The sequence below is a fragment of the Polyodon spathula genome, chromosome 9, assembly GCF_017654505.1.
Source record: "Polyodon spathula isolate WHYD16114869_AA chromosome 9, ASM1765450v1, whole genome shotgun sequence".
NCBI lineage: Eukaryota > Metazoa > Chordata > Actinopteri > Acipenseriformes > Polyodontidae > Polyodon > Polyodon spathula.
In genome coordinates, this window is record NC_054542.1 from 48,033,543 (window position 1) to 48,045,622 (window position 12,080).

A 12,080-nucleotide genomic window follows, 5' to 3' on the forward strand; every position below is an offset into this window, starting at 1 on the left:
GCCATTGACCTTTTGTCCTAAGAAAGAACCCTTTATGCGCTGAGACTGACCACGATACTCGACTGTGCAGTGGTTTAACAGGGTTGATTAATATCCACTGGGGTTAGTGATCAGTGTGTGAGCGGGCTGGGCCACCTGTCCCCTATACAGATAACCTTCCACAGTTCACAGTACGGCTATGTCAAATATTTTATTACTGGACTAACAGGAGTTTTCTGGTGTAGTTGAATTGCTTTCGGCATGAGTAACTGGGGACAACAGCTATCACTGTTATTTACTCAGTATTTTACCCTACACCCCTAGTTCCAGTTTTCTTGGCCATTGCTCAGATCCTAATACAAAAAAAAAAAAAAGACTGTTAGTCAGCGATCTCCACTCTTCTGAGTTGTCAGATTTTGACAGCCTGGTGCTTTTATTCATGTTTCAAAGCTGCTGTCTAACTCTTTGTTAATACTGAGACTCTCCATTGTTGCATTCTTGACTTCTCATTAATAAGCCGCTCTCTGGCACACTGGAAATTTACTGAACTCCCCAGGCTGTTCACTTTTATCAGCCTTTTCCTTTTTCATTCCCAGTGCTGGTTTAAGGCAGTGTCAGGGCAGAGTGCTGGCACATTTTAGTGTATTAGTTTGTACTTGAAAAGGGCTGCTTTAAATGAAAAGGAAATGCTGGGTATAGCAATATCAACAGTAAGTCACACAGAGCAGCTTGCATAGAAACAATTCAAGTCTTGCAGTTGTTTATCAGTATTTGTTTTCAATCATTTTTTAAAATGTATTTTCTTTGTACTTTTCCTTTTGAGTCACCCTTTAAGTAACAGTACACACCTTATGAGTGTAAAAGCATCTGAACACAGACACGGCATTCTGCAATAAGAAATATCATTAAAAAGTTCACTTGGCAGTAAAGAAATATCTTAATTCAATCTGAAGTTATAAGGTGGTGTTTGTTAAATGAAAGATAATTTGGACAAATTGTGTTGGTTATGATGTGGATATGATGTGAATTAATATCCACTATGGGCCTCCAGGCCAGTGATGTAGTCGAGCCGGGACTGCAATTCCACTGCCTGCCACAAAAGACTGGCGTCCCAATGCCTGTTGGAGAGGTGACGAATGTAAATGTCATGTGTTTACCGCCTTATTTGATCAACTAGATAAGCTTTAATTAAAACAGCATTTCCTGGCAGTTCTTTCTTCACCTAGCAATGTGCTTATAAGGACTGCTAATAAAAATATCATCTACCTATCTCTGGTGTTTTCCTAACAGTTCCGGTCCTAGATTTCACAATGCTTTATTTAGATCTAATTAGGTTAGAGTTCTGGATTTAGCAGGTTGTCTTATTTCAGTATTTCCAAGACTGACACAAGATGTTTGTCGTCTGGGAATTTATTAGTCTGTTGCATGTATTGTCATCATCTTATACCAAAGCTGTAATTGACTTCAAAAGGAAACGCATCAAAGCAAAAAGTGCCTTACAAACCACAGAAAATCCACCCTTGATCCCCTCAAAATGTATTTCTTATAATAATGTGCTTAACTGAAATACAATTGAACATACAACAAAGATGGAAGCTGGAAAGAGATCAGGCACAGAGTAGCAATCACAAACACCACTTTCACTAGAATGAAGCCAATCTGGTCTCATAACCACATCAATAAACGAACAAAGCTGAAACTGGTGGCAATGAACTTCTAAACATAACCGCAAGTTATCACCATCGAGAAGTTTAAAGAACGTTTTTAAAACAGTCGGTCTATGCGCTGTAAATAAAAATAATATATGATAATAATGCAACTGGACTAACAAATAATAAACTATTTTAAATTAAATTTAGAAGCTTAAAAAACCCTACATTATATAAACAAAGCTGTCTTGAAATAAAGATATTACATATTACTCCAAAATTAGCACAAAGACAACAGGCTGCTTACTGTATAACCTCCACCTATCTACCACTTCAGTATAAAGATTATCCCGGCTGTGATGTTATTCATGGAACTTTTAAAAGACCAACATTCTGACAATCTTCAAAGACTGATGAGGATGGTTGGCTGGGTTTTTTATTGGCCGCTAAGAGAAGTACTGTGAAACTAACCTCTTGACGACAGCTGGATTTAAGATCATTCTTTAAAATTGCCTGCACAGGCACGATGAAGCTTGCTATTATTCGAGTAAAAGTTTAGTCAGCGGTCAGATTAAATTAAACTGTGTCAAGAGGCTCTATCCCAATATGACATTAACACTTGCTTTTTTCTGGGGGTTTATTTTGCTCTCTCAGTTTTGAACATGCAAAACCAGGACAGGAGGCAGCCCTACTTAGAAACAAAAACAAATTGCAAGCGAAGTATGTGAGTGAAGCAAAGCAGATGTTTTATATAATGTGTACCCAGTCTATCAGGATGGCAAGAGACTCTGTTTGCCGTTTTGCACATTTTTCTTCCAAGACTAAGATTGGAAGCACAAACTGCTGCATTGTGGGCATTTTAAATGGGAGAGGAAACTGGCAGCTTTCAAACGTTTGCTGAACAGGGGCTGGCTTAAATCAGGAGGTGACCAAAAGAAGTGACTGAGGCTTTCTAGAAAAGTTAAGCAGATCTGTGTTTGCATTCTCTAAGGAGAAAGAAAAAAACAGCACTCTAAACATAAACCTGACCCAAGTGATTGCTTTCTGAATGAGGACAGGGCAAATCAATATGCTCCTGCTGCAATTTCGCAGGGTGCAACAGACATACAGTGAGACTCTTTTACCTGTCTGTGATATAACTCTGTTAAACGAGTTACAGGGACTTGCAGTATCAATCTTTCTGTTGCCCTAATGATGAGATATCTTTCTGGTAAATTACCTGAACAGCTCATATCACTGGTACTGATCTGAACTGGTCCAGGGCGATCAATGTAACGCCTGTTAGAAAGAATATCATGCTCAAAAGGCTGCACAAACCACAAAGCAAAATATTGAACTGTACAATTTTAATACCCAGATCAAATGTTATGTAACAAAAAAACAAAGCAGAGCTTTGTAATTAGAAGTTAGCAAAACAAGTAAACCCAGTATTTGGATGGGGGACAACCACGTAAAAGCAGGTGTTGAAGGAAGCTGAGGGAGCAGTCATCCCTCTGCCAGAGTTGCATCAGCATTGATACTGAGGTATGTTAATCTGCTATCAATGTTCATAGGAGGAGTTTAAAAAACAAACTGCATCATATTTGCCAGGTGTTGATTCACACATATTTAATGCCACGGGAACATCCACTCTTTGAATAGTATTAGGTTAGGAGTAATCAATGTCTGGGGTACAATTTAAGATTGTGTAGATTCTCCAGGAAGCTGCTGACAAATTGGCAGCTTGCTTTATATTTGGGACCTAATTTTGATCACAGCGCAATGCGTAATGCATCTTTCCCATGATTTAATTACTATGCTTTGCCCTGAGGCCAAACAAATGGGGAGTGGCATCATTAACATGTTCACCTGTAATATATATTATGTGTCTTTGCAAAGGACATGTCTGTTATAGATACAAACCCACAGTTGTATGTCTTCCATACACATAACATAGCACTCACAGCTTCTATAGGCACAACATATATTTGCATCAGTCTGTTCATTGGAAGGTTCACTTTGGCATATCTAGTTTACATCACACATGTCTATGGCAGACAAGTAGAAATTGAAAAGAAGTGTAGATCTCGTAATCAAAGCACTTTAACAAGAATCATAAAAAGTAAGAGGAACACAAGACAGACGTCATCCTCTTAGCATCTTCAAATGGACGTTGTCTGGCAGATCTGCAATTTCTAAGAGACTTAACATAAATTACAAACAGAAAGGCAAAAGCACATCTCCAGCACTGTGGATCCTGCTTCGTGATTCTACTTGGCACGGAGCATTTGAACAGGTTTAGAGTCGTAATGGCATGGTATTGGTTCTTTGTCTGAGAAGTGCAAATCATTGACTTCATGTTGAGATTGAGGGTACTTCCTGCATTTGAACAGATTTAGAGTCGTAATGGCATGGCATTGGTTCTTTGTCTGAGAAGTGCAAATCATTGACTTCATGTTGAGATTGAGGGTACTTCCTGCATTTGAACAGATTTAGAGTCGTAATGGCATGGTATTGGTTCTTTGTCTGAGAAGTGCAAATCATTGACTTCATGTTGAGATTGAGGGTACTTCCTGCATTTGAACAGATTTAGAGTCGTAATGGCATGGTATTGGTTCTTTGTCTGAGAAGTGCAAATCATTGACTTCATGTTGAGATTGAGGGTACTTCCTCTAGTGTGCTGTTGTGAAACTCATCTTTACTGGGGGCCTCCAGGCCAGTGATGTAGTCGAGCCAGGACTGCAATTCCACTGCCTGCCACAAAAGACTGGCGTCCCAATGCCTGTTGGAGAGGTGACGAATGTAAATGTGTTTACCTCCTTGTTTGATCAACTAGACAAGCTTTAATTAAAACAGCATTTCCTGGCAGTTGTCTCTTCAGTTAGCAATGTGCTTATAAGGACTGCTAATAAAAATATCATCTACCTAACACTTCTGGTCCTAGATTTCACAATGCTTTATTTAGATCTAATAAGGTTAGAGTTCTGGATTTAGCGGGTTATCTTATTTCAATATTTCCAAGACTGACACAAGACAGTGGCACTGGAACAATTTTTGAAGTGGGGGGGGGGGGGGGGGGGGGGGTGTGTGTGTGTGTGGGGTGCTGAAAGCCATTGAACAAAACTGTAACCCCTGTATATGATGGAAGCCATGCACCGCACCCCCAGCACCCCTAGTTCCAGCGCCCTTGACACAAGATGTTTGTCATCAGGGAATTTATTAGTCTGTCGTATGTATAGTTATCATCTTATATCAAAGCTGTAATTGACTTCAAAAGGAAATGCATCAAAGCAAAAGTGCCTCACAAACCACAGAAAATCCACCCTTGTGCTGTTATGAAACTCAGCTTTCTTTAGACTGAGGGCCAGCCAGGTTTCAATCTTGAAAAATGGTTTCAATCTCTAAGAATGATTTAATCAGCAATTACCAAAAAGATGTGAAAGAAGTCACTAATGGGTCAATGGCTCATCATAGTGAATGAAAATGATTGTCCTCTGGGATGGCAAGAGCCTTTATAGATCTAACAGCATTTCCATTGCTGCTGTTCTGCATCCCGTAATAACACTAGACTCCCTAACAGACCGTTTAAAACAACCTTGTAGTCCTTTGTACAGTCATTAATATTGAAGCAAGGGGGTTTCATTATTGTGCTGGTACAGCAGGTCCACCAATCCTCTTATGGGTCTTCATAACTTAAAGATGCAGCGTGCGTTCCGAGTTCAAAAGCAGGGTTCCAATCAAATACATGGATTAGTAGCTATATCTGAATTAACTGGATCAATGATATGAAAGAGAGGTGCAGTTTTCACAAACTTTGAGTCTGGATATATTGTTTTAACAATTCCATTTTTTTCACGCACCCCCACGCCCCAGTAATACGCGATGCTTTACTGCAGGGAAATTGATTCATTAATGGGAATTAAACAAATACGTGGAGGTGATATATCATTAATTCAATCCAGTTTTCAGACTGTAGACTGCAGCTGGAACCTCTGCCAACCCAGTAGTGATATTGAATGAGGCAAGACGAGACTGAGAATGGAATATCAGATACAGCTCTTAGTAAAGCAGTCACATTGTAATGCTGCATTATTGAACTTTGTCCTTAGATTGTTTTCTTTTGTAAAACGTATACATTCAGAACTTTTACTTTGTCTTTTATTGATGAGTTAATGAATGGTTATCATAATGCACACTCCATAATGCAAGCTGTTTTCTTACTGATTGAGGTTCTCCAGATTTACACAGCCACTCAGACAGTGAGCATTCAGTAACAGACAGGCTGCTTTTCAATCGTCCAAACAGTTAGTTACAGGGGCAACTGTTTTGAAAATCTGCATATTTCTTTCAATGTGCTGCCTCTTTAAGCCAGATTGAAAATGTAAATTATGGATGAGTATAGCAGGAGTGGTTCAAGCTTTATTATCAGGTTAGAGGGCATTGCTTCAGTGAGTTGTTCTCAAGACCTGTGATATTTTTTACTGGCTTGTTTGCCCTGACAAATCCAGCAGCCGAAATGCAACCAGAGAATAACGTTTTAATAAAAAGGATTTCGAGGCTATTTTAACAGAGTGTTTGATTTTCAGTACAAACCACTGAATACGGTATGCACAGTAATTACATAACTGGAAAAAGATGCAGGTTTGTCAGCTGAACTGCAGTTCCCACTACAATGTCTAGAGGGCTCTGTGCTTGTCTCCACAGACTGCAATCTGTATACCTCTATACTCTGCCAAACCCTTGCTATACAGTGGTGGTACAAGGCCAAAACCTACTGCAGTGATCCAATCCACCCTGAATGTATCAAGTAGCCTCTGTAGGGAAGACAAGAAATGCTGACAATGCAAGACTAGCGCCTACATTCACAAAGGGACTTATTCATAATATAAGTGTGCCAGTGAATTAATTGCAGTCTGTCATATTTATCAACAAGCCAGTCAGCTGCCCCATAAGTCCAGGCAGAGGCTTCCCTGCTATGGCTTTGCATCCAGTTGCTAAGCGATGAGTAAAAGAGATGATTGGCTTGACAGTGGGTCACCTGTTGCTCTTCAGCTCTCCTGATTGGCTGCATCGGTGAGGCAGCATTTGCAATGGCCCAAATCAAAATTGATCAGAAAGTATTCTGTCCTTGCATGCCCTTATTGATGACTTAAGCTGAGATATAACCTTGGTTTGTAGAATATCAGTTTATTATCCTGAACACCCCTTAACAGAGCCAGCACTATAATGAATTTGGAAGAAATGTTGCGCAGTCGCTCCAACAGTAGAGTGACTGCTGTGTCATTCTACCAGTGGCTGAAACACATTAACAAATAAACTAACCACAAGCCATTGATTTGTATTCACTGATATATTTACTTCAGCATCAGTTCCCACGAGTCCATATCAAACACAGCACCCCTGCTTGTGTTTCCTGGGAAATGTCTTCATTACTTTGTTTGCATTATATGTTTATGTTTATTATATGCTTTTGGATAGGTACTATCTTGTTCTACTTTTTGATTAACTTGTCAAACAACAACAACAAAGAAATACTGTACTGTATTTCAAATACCACTTATGAAAAGTTTAATGACTGTGTCTTGCTTCCAAGCAAATTAAAAACAGTTACAGTCAGGATTGTTAAAGTTTCAATAAAACTTGCTGGTTTCTTTTTGTTGTTTATTAATTCCTGCTTAGACATATTTACTAAATGAAACCAGGCTCCAGTGTATAAATGTGACATTATCGTTCCCCTCACAATAGCACTGTGCTTTTTTTGTGATGTGCCAGTGTGATTTAAAGCTGCTGATAGCACCAGACGCTTACATTGCAATTGGCTCTTGCTGGCTCACACAGACCATTATTTCTATGGATGGATACAATCTGTCTGCTGTGTCTGGCCAAAGGCACCCAGTTACAAAGGGCATATGTTAAATACAATCAGACAACATGCTTTCATTTCATATTTATTTCCTCTACACACCTGCTCATTCAAGATGCCTGTGGTCCTCGTGTTTAATTGTACGCGTGTGATTTGTAAACTGGAAGAGTGTTGTGGTCCTTGTGTTTAATTGTATGCATGTGATTTGTAAACTGGAGGAGTGTTGTTTTCAATCAACCCGGGCCCTGTCAAATTAACTAGATGGGTGTGATTTTCAATACAGCCATCATTTAAATCATTAAAATAGGGACCTCTTTTGTGTCTCCCATACATCTACACATGAACTTGAACTAATGAGACTTGCATTCTCTGCTGACATCATGACATGCAACTGGCCACTTTTAGATTATGAGATTATTAAAACTGTTTCTTATGTGATACAGCATGACAAATTAAAACAACTTTGTTTTAAATGTATTTTAAAATACTGGTCAGAATGACTAAGCTTTTGGCTTTGCAATGTGTGTTCCTTTTCATTCATAGGAAACTGGCACACTGCAACTTTCTTTTGTGGGGCTTGTGGAAGATGCTGGATGGGCATCGCAGAGCATGGGCAGCACAGAACAGGGACAGCACCCATTGATTTTCCAAGCCTGCCCTTAGAGGAACCACTCATTAATAGGTGAGGGAGTAGGTCAGTCTCTATACCAAACCAATTTACAAACTACAGCCCATTCCATTGAGTTCCAAATTGAGACCACTGGCATTAATTTATTTACACCTTATCTATCTGCTGCAATTTTGCCATAGCCAAGAAATTTACATCATACCAATTTACCATTTTCTGGACATTGTCAAGAGAATTCTGATGTCTCGCTAGCCATTAGGAGATGAGGATAGTGCAGTGTGGCTTGAAGATTGGTAAAGATTTCTGTTTGTAACACATTTTTCTCCTTCAGTTCTAAGACTACTTTCTACATCCTGAACTGACACTTGATTATCTAGCCAAAACTGTGAAGTGGTGAAAAACCCCACAGCAGCTCAGTTTGGTTTCCCCTGTAGTTAGTATTGTTTTAGTAAATGAACTGCTGCTGGTTGCTGTGTGTGTCTGCATGTGTTTGCATAACCCACACATGTCTGTGGGACTGCACAGAGATCCCAGCTAAAGAATAAGGTGTGCATTTGTCCATGATGCAAATGTATAGCAGACCAGTACAGTTCTAAATGCAGATATGCAAAATGTATACATTCATTCACAATTAACGCCAGGAAAGTATCATTTGATTTCTACCATGTCAGCAAAAGTTGAGCAAAGCAAGACTTCATGCAGCCACCTGGACTTGCACAATTGTTGGATTAATTTGAGTCCCAATCGGTTGAGCTTGTCTCTAAGAAAGGAATATACATTTTTTGTTTTGTTTTGGTCAAAAATGTTATTTACCCTTAATATTGGAACGTAAAATAAATAAACAATAATACTACAACTGTGAGAATGAATCTGGAGCAGCTGTGCTAATATGGTACTGTACTGCTGGAGCTTTTTTAATAGCAGTGTTACAGTGACAGTGGTGACAGTGTTGGTTCAAACTATTATCTTCAGTACAGAGCTATTGGATTGGCATTGCAGTTCAACAGCATAGTAGCCATTGAAGGTATTGTGGTAAGGGCTTGTACAGCATGTGAATATGATATGTGTGTGAAGGGGTGCTCGGTCCAGCAGCCTGACCACTCACATCCATTATTAATGAACTGTTCTACCTCTCCACATGACTTAACATACTGAATGCCAAGTCCTACTTCCTTATTATAAATACAGTAAACTGCCTCTTTGGAAACCTGGCACACTTCTCCATTTCTTAAGAATCAGCTTCAGAAAAGGGAAAACATATTTTAGAAGGTCACACTTCTTGTGACACAACACTGAAGGGGTTATTTTGAAATGCAGAAGCAAGGACACATGTTGTGAGCAAGAAACAACCTCGTTTTTATGAAGGAGCAGTTCAATTAGTGTTCTGAGTAACTACTCCACATGACTACAGTAGCTAGCTAAGTGTAAATACAATGAAAGTACAAGCAGGACATGGCCACTTTATTAGAAAATAGTCAGGCAATGGAAAGAAACTGAACCTCTTTATTGTGCAGGGTGTAGCTCCTAGAGTAGTTAGCTGTCAGTCAGTCAGAAAATGAAAAGTCAAATGTTTAAAATAGAAAACTAATCAACTACAGGAAGCACTACTGCAAGCGACATGTTGAAAATAGAAAACTAATCAACTACAGGAAGCACTACTGCAAGCGACATGTTGAAAATAGAAAACTAATCAACTACAGGAAACACTACTGCAAGCGGCATGTTTAAAATAGAAAACGAATCAACTACAGGAAACACTACTGCAAGCGGCATGTTTAAAATAGAAAACCAATCAACTAGAGGGAACACTACTGCAAGCGGCATGTTTAAAATAGAAAACTAATCAACTACAGGAAACACTACTGCAAGCGGCATGTTTAAAATAGAAAACTAATCAACTACAGGAAGCACTACTGCAAGCGGCATGTTTAAAATAGAAAACTAATCAACTACAGGAAACACTACTGCAAGCGGCATGTTTAAAATAGAAAACTAATCAACTACAGGAAGCACTACTGCAAGCGGCATGTTTAAAATAGAAAACTAATCAACTACAGGAAACACTACTGCAAGCGGCATGTTTAAAATAGAAAACTAATCAACTACAGGAAACACTACTGCAAGCGGCATGTTTAAAATAGAAAACTAATCAACTACAGGAAACACTACTGCAAGCGGCATGTTTAAAATAGAAAACTAATCAACTACAGGAAACACTACTGCAAGAGGCATGTTTAAAATAGAAAACTAATCAACTACAGGAAACACTACTGCAAGCGGCATGTTTAAAATAGAAAACTAATCAACTACAGGAAACACTACTGCAAGCGGCATGTTTAAAATAGAAAACTAATCAACTACAGGAAACACTACTGCAAGAGGCATGTTTAAAATAGAAAACTAATCAACTACAGGAAACACTACTGCAAGCGGCATGTTTAAAATAGAAAACTAATCAACTACAGGAAACACTACTGCAAGCGGCATGTTTAAAATAGAAAACTAATCAACTACAGGAAACACTACTGCAAGCGGCATGTTTAAAATAGAAAACTAATCAACTACAGGAAACACTACTGCAAGAGGCATGTTTAAAATAGAAAACTAATCAACTACAGGAAACACTACTGCAAGCGGCATGTTTAAAATAGAAAACTAATCAACTACAGGAAACACTACTGCAAGCGGCATGTTTAAAATAGAAAACTAATCAACTACAGTAAACACTACTGCAAGCGGCATGTTTAAAATAGAAAACTAATCAACTACAGGAAACACTACTGCAAGCGGCATGTTTAAAATAGAAAACTAATCAACTACAGGAAACACTACTGCAAGCGGCATGTTTAAAATAGAAAACTAATCAACTACAGGAAACACTACTGCAAGCGGCATGTTTAAAATAGAAAACTAATCAACTACAGGAAACACTACTGCAAGCGGCATGTTTAAAATAGAAAACTAATCAACTACAGGAAGCACTACTGCAAGCGGCATGTTTAAAATAGAAAACTAATCAACTACAGGAAACACTACTGCAAGCGGCATGTTTAAAATAGAAAACTAATCAACTACAGGAAACACTACTGCAAGCGGCATGTTTAAAATAGAAAACTAATCAACTACAGGAAACACTACTGCAAGCGGCATGTTTAAAATAGAAAACTAATCAACTACAGGAAACACTACTGCAAGCGGCATGTTTAAAATAGAAAACTAATCAACTACAGGAAACACTACTGCAAGCGGCATGTTTAAAATAGAAAACTAATCAACTACAGGAAACACTACTGCAAGCGGCATGTTTAAAATAGAAAACTAATCAACTACAGGAAACACTACTGCAAGCGGCATGTTTAAAATAGAAAACTAATCAACTACAGGAAGCACTACTGCAAGCGGCATGTTTAAAATAGAAAACTAATCAACTACAGGAAACACTACTGCAAGCGGCATGTTTAAAATAGAAAACTAATCAACTACAGGAAACACTACTGCAAGCGGCATGTTTAAAATAGAAAACTAATTAACTACAGGAAACACTACTGCAAGCAGCATGTTTAAAATGTACCATCTGTATTTTTCAAAGTAGTACTGTATTAACATCTTCATTGTGGGAGAATAATAACACAAAACAAATATGTATTACAGCACACAAAGAAATCTGCAATTGTGAGTGGTAACACACATATTTCCCTTCCACAGTCTATGTGAATACTTGAAGCATTTTTTCTCCGTATATGTTTTGTTAAAATGTTCAATATGTGAAAGCAAAACATTATCTGGTGAGATGGGAAATACCCCCCACCCCTCACAACAATTGTTAAATACTGATTTTGAAATGAAATAGCAGACATCACGCAATTTTTCATAACTTGCATATTTATAAACTACGTTTGGCATCAGGACTATGCCCTCTTGGCGTTAACACATATCTGATTAATATGTATATGCTTCATACTTCATCGCAGTGCAAAGATGT